Raw genomic sequence first — 13,260 nt, forward strand, 5'->3', positions numbered from 1 at the left:
AGGGTCTTTTCCAATGAGTCAGGTGACCAAAGTATTGTAGTTTCAGCTTTAGCCATCAGTCTTTCCAATGAATATTCAGGACTGATCTCTTTTAGGATTGACTGGTTGGATCTCCTTGCAGTTCAAGAGACTCTCAGGAGTCTTCGCCAACACCACAGTTCAAAATCATCAATTTTTCAGCACTCAGCTCTATTTATAGTTCAAATCTCATATCCATACATGACTACTGCAAAAACCATAGCTTTGACTGGACAGACCTTTGTTGTTAAGCAATGTCTCTGCTTTTTAATATGCTATCTAGATTGGTCATAGCTTTTCTTCCAAGGAGCAAGCATCTTTTAATTTCATGGCTGCAGTCACCATCTGAGTGATTTTGGAGCCCAAAAAAATAAAGTCTCTCATTGTTTCCATTGTTTCCCCATCTATTTGCCATGAAGTGATGGGAATGAATGTCATGATCTTAGTTTTCTAAATGTTGAGTTTTAAGCCAACTTTTTCACTCTCCTCTTTAACTTTCATCAAGAAGCTCTTTAGTTCTTCTTCGCTTTCTGCCATAAGGGTGGTGTGATCTGCATATCTGAGGTGATTGATATTTCTCCCGGAAATCTTGATTCCAGCTTGTGCTTCATCCAGCCTGGCATTTCTCATGATGTACTCTGCATAGAAGTTAAATAAGCAGGGTGACAATATACAGACTTGATGTACTCCTTTCCTAATTTGGAACCAGTCTTTCGTTCCATGTCCAATTCTAACTGTTGCTTATAGACCCGCATACAGATTTCTCAAGAGGCAGGTCAGGTGGTCTGGTATTCCCATCTCTTTCAGAATTTTCCACAGTTTATTGTGATCCACACAGTCAAAGGCTTTGCCGTGGTCAATAAAGCAGAAGTAGATGGATGTTTTTCTGGAATTCTCTTGCTTTGTTGATGATCCAATGGATGTTGGCAATTTGATTTCTGGCTCCTCTGCCTTTTCTAAATTCAGTTTGAACATCTGGAAGTTCATGGTTCATGTACTGTTGAAGCCTGGCTTGAAGAATTTTGAGCATTATTTTGCTAGTGTGTGAGATGAGTGCAATTGTGCGGTAGTTTGAACACTCTTTGTCATTGCCTTTCCATGGGGTTGGAATGAAAATTGACCTTTTCCAGTCCCGTGGATACTGCTGTGTTTTCCAAATTTGCTGGCATATTGAGTGCAGCACTTTCACAGCATCATCTTTTAGGGTTTGAAGTAGCTCAACTGGAATTCCATAACCTCCACTAGTTTGTTTGTAGTGATGCTTCCTAAGGCCCACTTCACTTCGCATTCCAGGATGTCTGGCTCTAGGTGAGTGATCCCACCATAGTGGTTATCTTCAGGGTGAGATGGTGTGAGGGGTCAAATGACCTGATTTGATCTGCAAATGGCCCATATCATCCAGGTAAAACTCACTGAGATAAACATCCACAACCAGTGCACAGTGTCTAACTCTTGAGCCTTGCATAGGTGTTCGCAAGACAAATTAGAACTCTCTATAATGGTCATTCCCATCCTTTTCTTCTGCAGGCTATGCCGTACTCTTATCACTCAGCAGAGGTTTCCCAGAGGAGAGCTGGCCTCTGTGTGTGTCCACATGTGTGCACGCACTTACTCACACAGACATATGTCTTGAGCAAGCAGAGCACCTTAGAATTTTATGGGCACACATCACATTTTGTTAACACACAGCTTCTAGTTCAAAAAGTCTGAGGTGAGGCCTGAAATTCTGCCTTTCTGACAGGCTCCCGGGCATTCCCATTTTTCCCAAGCTGCCTCTTCACAGACCACATTGAAAGCATGTGGACCCCTTCCAGGTGGTGTGGGAAGGCAGGCTTGTAGAGACTGATTGAGAACCAGTGCTCTCCAGTGACCAGGGGACGCCCTGGATTCCCCTAGGTATCCTTGAGCAGTAGTCCTGCTCAGATGAACTGGTGTGTGGGTGCTCGACGCTGCATGCCCCTGGCAGGATCACCATGGCCAGGAGATATCATTTGGGAGTCTGGTAGCCTATGACTACCAATCTTAAAGGTAGTCAGCCCTGAATATTCATTGGAAGGACAGATGCTGAAGCTGAAGCTTCAATACTTTGGCCACCTGATGCAAACAGCCGGATCATTGGAAAAGACTTTAATATTGGGAAAAATTGAAGGCAGAAGGCGAAGAGGATGACAGAGGTTAAGACAGTTGGATGGTATCACTGATTCAATGGACATGAACTTGGGCAAACTCTGGGAGATAGTGAGGGACAGGGAAGCCTGAGGTGCTGCAGTCCATGGGGTCACAGAGTTGGACATGACTTGGTGACTGAACAACAACAAAAAGCTTATGACTAGGACAGCTGAGACCAAGTGGACACCTATTCCTAGACCACTGTGAAGTCATGGAAACCTCCGCTGCGCTCACAGGACACCTTCTCTGTGGAGGTCAGGAGATTTTTCTCCTACATGTCATAAACTCACAAACCAGGCCTGGCTCTGTCTGTGGAAACTTTCTCTGAAAGACTAAGAGGTTCCACACAGAGTGAGAGAAGGCAAGAGGGGCAGCAGGGTTTTGGCATTCCTTCCCCTGGGGGTCTTTAAGTGCAGTTCTGAGCGGTGCTGTTGGGAGGTCGGGGGCAGGTCATCTTAAGGCCTGTGTGTAGTCAGAACATAGCTTTGGATGTGAAATGTTCCCTGGCTTTAAAGGCTGTGAGAGAGACGTGGCTGGTTTTCCCCACAGACACAGTGACACAGTGTGATCCAACAGCTGCCCGCTGCCCGCCCACCCACCCCACGGCATGGGTCACCGTCACCGAAGGCCCCCAGGTAGCACGGCTTTTGTCCAGTACCCCCCTTCTATGCCCATAACTCTGAAACTACATGACATCTTAACCTTTATAAGAATTTCTTCTAGACAGCATTTAAAAACACCCAAATCTTTCTTGACCTTTACATTTCAGCAGAGTTTTTTTTCCTTAAATTGATGTTACAATAATTTTTTTTAAGCTGTGGCATTTTTAAAGCTACTTCAAGAGGAACTTCACTTTCCCTTACCCATCCTATTTGAGACCAATCATTAATCATGAAGGGAAGGCACCAGGACTCAAAGCCAGCTTTATTATGTTTTCGTGTTTGTGACATTTTCTTTCTATCAGCCAGTGGGAAGTTCTTACCCTTTTCGTTTATTATCTACAAGTTGTAGAATTTGTTTTCCAGGTTCCAGCCCTCTTCCATCACCTTCCACACCCTCCTCTGTCATGGCCCCAGCTTCTGAGAGCTCCTTCAGACTGGGGTCTGCAGAGAACGACTAATGAATATCATCTCAACTTTGCAAAAATGCAAGTCCACTTTGTCTCAGGCAAAACAGACCTTTCTGTCTGTCAAGAGACAACTCGGTTGTCATATTCCAATCTTTTTTTTTTTTCCTTCATAAGGACAACTCTTATAGAGGGACTATGAAATGATGGATCCATAATTGCATAAGGGTTTAGGTCAGAGATCATGAAAAAACTGAAGCCCTTAAGGCCACTATTCTGTCTGGGTAGAGTCCGATAGACTTGGTAGCAGTGGCACCTTCTAAACCAGGGGTTCTTAACTTGGAGTTCATAGATGCAGCTGTGTGTATGGAATTCAGATAGCTATAAACTTGGCTGGGGAAAAAAATATTGTATCTTTATTTTTATTAATTTCTAACTGAAATTTAGCATTTTATTCAAGTATATATAAAGGCAAAAAACTACTGTGGTGTTGGCAGGTATGCCTTCACTGCATCACCAATGGAAATCACAGATGTTTTCATATGTATCACAGTTGTTATAGATATCTTGAAAAACTGCTTATATTCACCACTACTTAAAATATGCTAGTTATTAGTTTGGCTGTTAGATCTTGTTATTTAATGCATTAATAAAGAAGCACATATATTACTATCTCACACATTTGTGTATTTTTAATACTTTGATAATTATATTTCCATGTAATTTGTTTCCTTTGTAATTTTATATATCTTAATGTTATATATTTAAAGCATTATTCTGAGAGGGGTCCATAAGTTTCAACCAGATTTCAAAGGGGTTCATGGCACACACAGGAATGTAAGTAAGAAGCCCCTTTCAGACTTCAAGTTTGCCAGTGTCAAAGTGGTCTAGTCATTTATTTTTTAACATTCCTAATGCTTGTAGGGATTTGAGTTGACTTGCTTAAGTTTAAGGATCTTTTTGAAAAGTTTTTCTTTGCATTAGGAGGTATGTCCTTAATCACAGGTGATATTATAGTCATCCATTCATTTTATTATTAATTTTTTAAATATACCTAATGAACTTTATTAAGCTTTCTGCCAAATATTGTGAACGATTCACTGAGACATTGTCCCTGCCTCTAACATCTTGGGCTCCAATAAGAAGTTTATCAGTCCTCTAAACTCCTTATTAAATTATAAGTGTTCTGTGCTCTTATTCCCACCACTAGCAATATCTAACCCTGAGTAGCAAAGAATAGTGATCCAGCCCTATACCAGGTGTTATCAGTGGACAGAAATGTTTTCTTTCTCATCTTCTTCTAGAAAGTTTGAGGACTTTCATCCAATAGCCATTTATTAAGTGTCAATTAGATGTGTGGGCAAGGAAGATACGCAACTCTAAATGAGTCTCAAGTTTCTATCTTGAGTGTCCCAGTAGAGAATGCTACATTTCAACCCAAAACAGAGTGTGTGAGAGAAGGGAGGAGATCATTCTTCCTGGAGAAGGAGATTGTTGGGTTTTGATCTTGGTGAATTTGAGGTTGTATGATTATAGGTGGATATGTGGATCCAAGCTTAGAAAAAGTTTGAATTCAAAATCTAAATATGGGTGTCATCAGCTGTACAGGTGGTTAGTAAAATCATTGGCCTAGATGAGATTGCTCTTTTAACATGCAAATGTGCATCCTATAAGGACTTTTATGCAACTGAAGACAATGACAGGTATATTGTAAATAACCTCCCAACATCCATCCCTCCATGGAACAGAACACAATAACTTAAGAACCATGAAATCTCTCTACAAAATCATATTCTCAATATTACTTTAAAAGAATACTAAGAATGCTAAATATATATAGTGAGTAAAAAGAGAAAAAGAAACAAATTCTATGCCTTTCTGTCCCTTTCATCCCCCACCACAGAGCTTTGCTGTAAGCAAAGACAGGTCAATAAAAACTGTTAGGAATACAGAAGAGGGAACAGACAAGGGGACCTTAAGAAAAGTTAAAAAGACCACCAGCAAGATTAAACAGAGCAGAATATCCTAAAGGAGATTTCAAAGTTTGTGCCTTTGAAAGGGTGTAGGCATCTCCTTAAAGGGCTAGGCACACAATTTAAAGGGAAAAGGATAGTTTAAAATGAGCAAGTAAGATTTAAAGGAATTGTCTTGCAAACAATAGTTTCTGGAAGAGAAAATAAAAGAGAAAGAAATAAGAACAAGAGTCCTTTAGCAGTTAGGTAGTAAAGCAGAAATGAAGAAAAATGTAGAGTTCAGCAAGAAAAAAAATAGATCAACAAAATGAGTGGACTCACAATCCCTCTTCCACACCAAAACAAACAAAACCTGCTAAAGTATTTGAATTTTAATACACAACAGTGAAGAGTGCCTTTCAGTTAGAACTGTGTAAAATATTCCAGTATCACAAAAAGGAAACTCAGAACAATAAAATCCAAAAAGGACTACAGCAGAATGAATTTACACAGAAATCAACACAGGAAAATCCAACCACCCTCCCCCAAAAGAAAAAAAAAAAAGACAAAAACAAAACAAAAATAAAACATGAAGCAGAAGGAAACTTTATGCTTACACTCCAAATCAAATTAAATATATCGTAACAAAGATTTAAAGATATGAAAAAAATACACTTTAAATTATGAATTCAAACACTGAGAACAGAAATGGTCAAAAAGGGGGAGAATGAAAAATTGTTGACTGAAATCAGGAAAGAAATGAAAGAAAAAAGATGATATTATAAATAAAGAACAAATTGTAGTGCCCAAGAGAAAACAGACTCAAAGGAAAATAATAATGGACATTGAAGAAATGCAGGAAAACAACAAAGAGAATGAAATGACACAAAGGAAAATATAAAGTGGATCAGAGAAAATTAGTGGAAATAGAAGACAGGCAAAAGGAATAATATTTTATTACTAGAGTCATAGAGAAGAAAAAGAAAACAAATGATGTGCAATTAGTCTTTAAAATTATAATCCAAAAAAATTTTCCAGAAATAGAAAAAGACATGAGTCTAGGTTGGAAAGGCTTACTGGGTATCTGAGAAAAGTAAATAATAACTGAGACATATGCTTATAAACTCTTAGATTTCAAATGCAAAGATAAAATCTTCAAGACCTCCAGACAAAAAGAACAAACAATTTTTTCAAAACTTATTTTTGACAAAACTAATGATGTCAAGAAAATTCAACTGGCATCAGAGTTTTAACAAATCAATGTACAAAAAAGGTGACAATGAAGTAACATTTTTTAAAAGTTTAATGAAAGAAATTGTGAACAAAAGACTTTGTATACAGTCAAGCTATCCTTCAAATATCAAATAACAATTTTTAATATACAAGAACTTATGGAATTCTGTACCTATACAGCGTTCATAAAGAATCTACCAAAGAAGGAGCTTCATCCAACTAAATCATATCAGTGTCTTATCTGGTGACTACATCACTCTAATCTCTGCCTCCATCTTCTCACCACCTTCTCCCCTACATAGGTGTCTAATCTCACTTTACTTCTATTTTACAAGCACATTTGTGATAGCATGTAGGGTCCACTTAGACAATCCATGATAATTTCCTCATCTGAAGTTCCTTAATTTAATCATATCTACAACAGTTTTATTGTAAAAGGTAGCATTTACAGCTTTTGGAAATTAGGACCTGATGGCCATTATTCAGCCTACTACAAATAATAAGTCTAAAGGAAAAAAATGATATGACAATTTCCATAGACACTGAGAAAGCATTTGACTAAATTCAACACAATCATGATAAAATTACTCCAGTATATAAGAACTGAAAGATACCTCTTGAAATAATGAATAGTTCTAAAGTCAATATCTTATTTAATGAAGAAACACTACTGCCATCCCCACTAAGATCAGGAACACAAATGCCCACGATCTCTGCTACTATTAGTACTACTGGAGAATACAATTAGACAAAAGAAATCGACTAGAGGCATAAGAATGACTAAACAAGAAAGAAAACTATATTTGCAGATGATATAATAAACCTGGAAAATTCAAAGAATCAATAGTAAAACTAACTCAAATGATGAAAGTATTTACCGAAGTAGTAGGATATGAAATTAGCTCATTAAAATCAAATCCCTTCATATAAAGAAATAATAAGCAGAAGAAATCCTGGTAAATAAAAGCCCATTTACAACAGCATCAAAATGCAGTACTTACAAGTAAATTTAACAAAAAGTATACAAACCTACAAAAGGAAAAATTTTTAAACACTCTTGAATGACACTAATTAAGGTTAGAACAAATGGAAAGACATCCTTTATTCTTAATAGGATTGTAGTTATTATTTAAAAAAAAAAAACCTGTTCTCCCAAAGTTAATAATAAATTGAATATAATAACAATAACAGCAAGCTATTTTCTGAAGGTAGACAATTTGATACTAAAATTCAAATAAAAAAAAAAGCATGCAAAGACAGGTAGAAAAACACTAAGAAAGAAAAACTGTGTGTGGTGACTAGTTCTTATCAGAAATTAAAATATTCTATAAAGCCTTGATAATTAAAGCAATGTGGAACATGAGTAGAGAAACAGACAAATAGACTAGAACAGAGTAGTCCAGATATAGCCTCCAAATCACATGGAAATTTAGTATATGAAAAAAGTGGCATCTCAAATCATTGGGGTAAAGATGAACTTTTAAATAAATAGTCTGAAACAAGTATGTAATCATTTGGAAAAGTTAAAATACATTTGTACCTCACATCATACAGTAAATGAACTCCAAGTGGATTAGATATCTAAATTTAAAAATTGAAATTAAATCATATAAAGGAAAACATAGCTAAATTATTCTATTCTTTAACCTTGGTAAGAAAAAGACTTCCTACCTATGGTTTAAAATCAGAGACCAGAGAAAAGTTAATAAATTTGACTGCATTTGAATGAAAAAAATTTTGCATGACAAAAAGCACCATGAACAAGATCGCAGGACAACTGATGAATGGCAAGAAAATATTTGTAATATATACCAGAAAAAAGAACTATTATTCTTTATATACAAAGAAATCTTAATTATTAATGGACAAAGGACATAAATCCTGATAGAAAAATGAAGGGAAATTCACACATACATCCCAAAGATTTTTTTTAAAAAGCCTTCAAACATGCGAAAAACTGCTCAAACTCATTCATACGCCAACAAATCCATTTTTCACCTATCAGACTGGCAAAACATGTAAAATATGAGAACACATTCTATTACTTAGGCTTATTGTTGAAACTATGGAGAAACAGGCACTTACCTACATTTCTAGTAAGAATGCAAATTACTGCAACCATTCTAGAGGAACATTTGGCAATGTCTAACAAAACTGCATATGCATTTTCTTTTTAACCTAGCAATCTGAGTTCTAGGGGACATATCTCCAACAATGCAGGTACACATATACACAAATTTATACATTGCCTCATTGTTTGTAATTGCAAAACACTAGAAACAACTTAAATGCCCATATGTGGAACAGTGCTTGAATAAACTGGTATTGCCACGTAATAAGAGTACTATGCAACTGTATAAAAGAATGAACAAAACCTCTAGAACTGATGTTTCACATATATTAAGTGAAAAGAAGCAAATCATCAAAGAGTGTATCTCCTTTCTTCAATTCGGTTAAGTTGCTTAGTCATGTCTGACTTTTTGCAACACCATGGACTACATACAGCATGCCAGGCTTCCCTGTCCATCGGCAGCTCCCAGAGCTTGCTCAAATTCATGTCCATCAAGTCAGCGATGCCAGCCAACTGTCTCATCCTCTGTCATCCCCTTCTCCTCCCGCCTTCAATCTTTCCCAGCATCCGGTTCTTTTTCAGTGAATCAGTAATTCACATCAAGTGGCCAAAGTATTAGAGCTTCAGCTTCAGCCTCAGTCTTTCCAATGAATATTCAGGACTGATTTCCTTTAGGATTGACTGGTTTGATCTCCTTGCAGTCCAGGGGACTCTCAAGAGTCTTCTCCAACACCACAGTTCAAAAGCACCAATTCTTCAGTGCTCAGCTTTCTTTATGGTCCAACTTTCACATCCATACATGGCTACTGGAAGAACAATAGCTTTGACTCGATGGACCTTTGTCAGCAAAGTAATGTCTCTGATTTTTAATATGTTGTCTAGGTTTGTCATGGCTTTTCCTTTTCTTAAGTGCTTAATATTTCATGCAGAAAAAATTCAAGAATGATAGAAAATTTGAATAAACTCAAAGCACCTGCCTCAAAGTACTTATCAATACAAAGGGAAAGATAGTAACTTCATTGTGGAGAAACAAGCAGGTACCAACTTAACCAAGTGATCAAAGTCTAGTAATAAGACACACCAGTAATAAGACATCCTGCTTATTTAACTTACATGCAGAGTACATCATGTGAAATGCCAGGCTGGATGAAGCACAAGCTGGAATGAAGATTGCCGGGAGAAATATCAATAACCTCAGACATGCAGATGACACCACCGTTATGGCAGAAAGTGAAGAAGAACTAAAGAGCCTCTTGATAAAAGTGAAAGAGGAGAGTGAAAAAGTTGGCTTAAAACTCAACATTCAGAAAACTAAGATAATGGCATCCAGTCCCGTCATTTCATGGCAAATAGATGGGGAAACAATGGAAACGGTGAGAGACTTTATTTTTGGGAGGCTTCAAAATCACTGCAGATGGTGATTGCAGCCATGAAATTAAAAGACTCTTGCTCCTTGGAAAAAAAGCTATGACAAACCTAGACAGCATATTAAAAAGCAGAGATATTACTTTACCAACAAAGGTCCATCTAGTCAAAGCTATGGTTTTTGCAGTAGTCATGTATGGATGTGAGATTTGGACTATAAAGAAAGCTGAGCGCTGAAGAATTGGTGCTTTTGAACTGTGGTGTTGGAGAAGACTCTTGAGAGTCTCTTGGACTACAAGGAGATCAAACCAGTCAATCCTAAAGGAAATCAGCCCTGAATATTCAGGAAGGACTGATGCTTAAGCTGAAACTCCAATAGTTCGGCCACCTGATGCAAAGAACTGACTCATTGGTAAAGACCTTGATGCTGGGAAAGATGGAAGGCAGGAGGAGAAGGGGATGATAGAGGATGAGATTGTTGGGTGGCATCACCATGTGATGGACATGAGTTTAAATAGGCTCCAGGAGTTGGTGATGGACAGGGAATCCTGTCATGCTGCGGTCCATGGGGTCACAAAGAGTCAGACACAACTGAGTGAGTGAATTGAACTGAACTGAACTGAATAAGACATATTGGCATCATAGCATATGATATGATGTGCTGAAAAGGGACACAATATCATTTCTGTGGTATTTTTGCAAAACCTGCATAACCTTACCCCAATCATGAGAAAACATTAGACAAAGCTAAATTAAAGAATACTTTACAAAATTACTGATCACTACTCTTCTAAAAGAGCCAGTCATAAGGGACAAGGAAAGACTGAGAAACTGTGACAGATTGGAGGCAAAATGCAATGTGAGGTTCTGGATACGATCCTGGAACTGGAAAACGATATTTGTAGGAAACTTTGTGAATTTCTAATGAAGTCTGTAGTTTCATTACTAACACTGTACTAATGTTAATCTCCTGTTCTTGATAATTATAACGGTGATGAGAGACTTTAACATAAGTAGAAGCAGAGTGAGGGATATAAAGGAATACTTTATAGTATTTTTTTTCAACATTTTCAAGCCTAAAATTAGTTTAAACTGAAATGTTGTTTTAAAATCTAAATAAATAAATAAATGGATCTCTGAACTTCTGTTACAGGTTTTCTGGAAACCTCCACCTTTTCACAACTCTTCTATAAAAGTTTTGAAACATTTCTGAAACCACATACCACTAATTGTAAACTCATGATCAGAAGGGCAGCCTCGCAGGCTGCCAAATTTGTGAAGAAGAGAAAGCTAGAAGGGGCACCAGACGAAATGGGGCATCTGAAAGGAGAGATTTTTAAATGACCTCTTTTGTGTTGCTAAATTTATTCCTACCCCGCAATAGGCTACAACCATCACAAGGACACAAAACTCATCAGGTAAATTCAAGGACTTTTTAAAAATGCATCTAAACCACCTCCTGTCCAAAACATTCAAGCTTAACCTTTCTCCTGAAAATGCAATCTGCTCTTTCCACCCCGCCTGCATACCAGACTCTGAGACCTAGATTGTCACACGAGCAGAACCATTCCCTTGTCCTGATTCAATAGGTTCTCGTTGTTACATTATCAGCTTGAGATCCTAGGGGTATGTGGAGACGTGCCTATTCATTGCTGAGAGAGTCCACACACAATTTCTGTCCTTCACATAACTTTGTCCTTAAAAGCTATCTTTGGAATTCATTTCAGTTATGTTTTCCCAAAGACCGTGTAAAGGGATGACTGCTGTTTCTTCATATTAGAAGTAAAAGAAATGAGCCAAAACTCTCAAAACAATTGATTGAGGTGCTCACAGTAAAAAAAAAGTCTTGATAACCATAAGGACAGATTTAAAGTCTCCAGCCTATGCTTCCTCTTTTTGGTTTAGAAAACTGTGCTGCTCTGGCAAATGTATACGTTAGCCTACTGACCACAAGCCACCCAGCTGACAGCGCTCTGCCACTCCATTCATGATATAGTGATGTGCAAAGCCTTTTGCACATATTTCATTTAATTTGATCCTCAAACCAACTATATTGTAATAGAGGTAGGATAGAAATTTCCTTTTAATAAAGATGCTATATTCTGAATGTTTGGTGTCCCCCCAAAACTCACATGTTGAACTCCTAACCCCTAAGCTGATGTATCAGGGAGCTAGCCATGGGAGGTGATTAGGTCAGGGGGACAGAGCTCTTGTAATGAGATCAATGCCCTCAGAGAACACAGGGAAGACACAGGGAAGGAGAGGCTAGGACAAACTGAGAGAGTAGCATTGAAACATACACATTACCATATGTAAACTAGATCAGTTCAGTCGCTCAGTCGTGTCTGACTCTTTGCGACCCCATGAATCACAGCACGCCAGGCCTCCCTGTCCATCACCAACTCCCGGAGTTCACTCAGACTCACGTCCATCGAGTCAGCGATGCCATCCAGCCATCTCATCCTCTGTCGTCCCCTTCTCCTCCTGCCCCCAATCCCTCCCAGCACCAGAGTCTTTTCCAATGAGTCAACTCTTCGCATGAGGTGGCCAAAGTGCTAGAGTTTCAGCTTTAGCATCATTCCTTCCAAAGAAATCCCAGGGCTGATCTCCTTCAGAATGGACTGGTTGGATCTCCTTGCAGTCCAAGGGACTCTCAAGAGTCTTCTCCAACACCACAGTTCAAAAGCATCAATTCTTTGGCGCTCAGCCTTCTTCACAGTCCAACTCTCACATCCATACATGACCACTGGAAAAACCATAGCCTTGACTAGATGGACCTTTGTTGGCAAAGTAATGTCTCTGCTTTTGAATATGGTATCTAGGTTGGTCATAACTTTCCTTCCAAGGAGTAAGCGTCTTTTAATTTCATGGCTGCAGTCACCATCTGCAGTGATTTTGGAGCCCCCAAAAATAAAGTCTGACACTGTTTCCACTGTTTCCCCATCTATTTCCCATGAAGTGACGGGACCAGATGCCATGATCTTCGTTTTCTGAATGTTGAGCTTTAAGCCAAATTTTTCACTCTCCACTTTCACTTTCATCAACTAGATAGCCAGTGGAAATGTGCTGTATGACACAAGAAGCTCAAATCCAGTGCTCTGTGACAACCTAGAAGGCTGGGATGGGGTGGGAGGCAGGGGAGAGGTTCAAGAAGGAGGGGACATATGTATACCTATGGCTGATCCATATTGATATATGGAAGAAACTAAAAATATTGTAAAGCAATCATCTTGCAATTAAAAATAAGTAAATTTAAATTTGAAATGGGTCCAGAAAGATCCTCCCTTCTTCTCCAGCATGCATAGACACAGTCAGAAGCTGAGAAGTCTACAACCAGAAAAGAGCCTTCACACAACCATGCTGGCTCCCAGATTTCAGACTTCCAG

The sequence above is a fragment of the Bubalus kerabau genome, chromosome 6 (genome assembly GCF_029407905.1).
Source record: "Bubalus kerabau isolate K-KA32 ecotype Philippines breed swamp buffalo chromosome 6, PCC_UOA_SB_1v2, whole genome shotgun sequence".
Classification (NCBI taxonomy): Eukaryota; Metazoa; Chordata; class Mammalia; order Artiodactyla; family Bovidae; genus Bubalus; species Bubalus kerabau.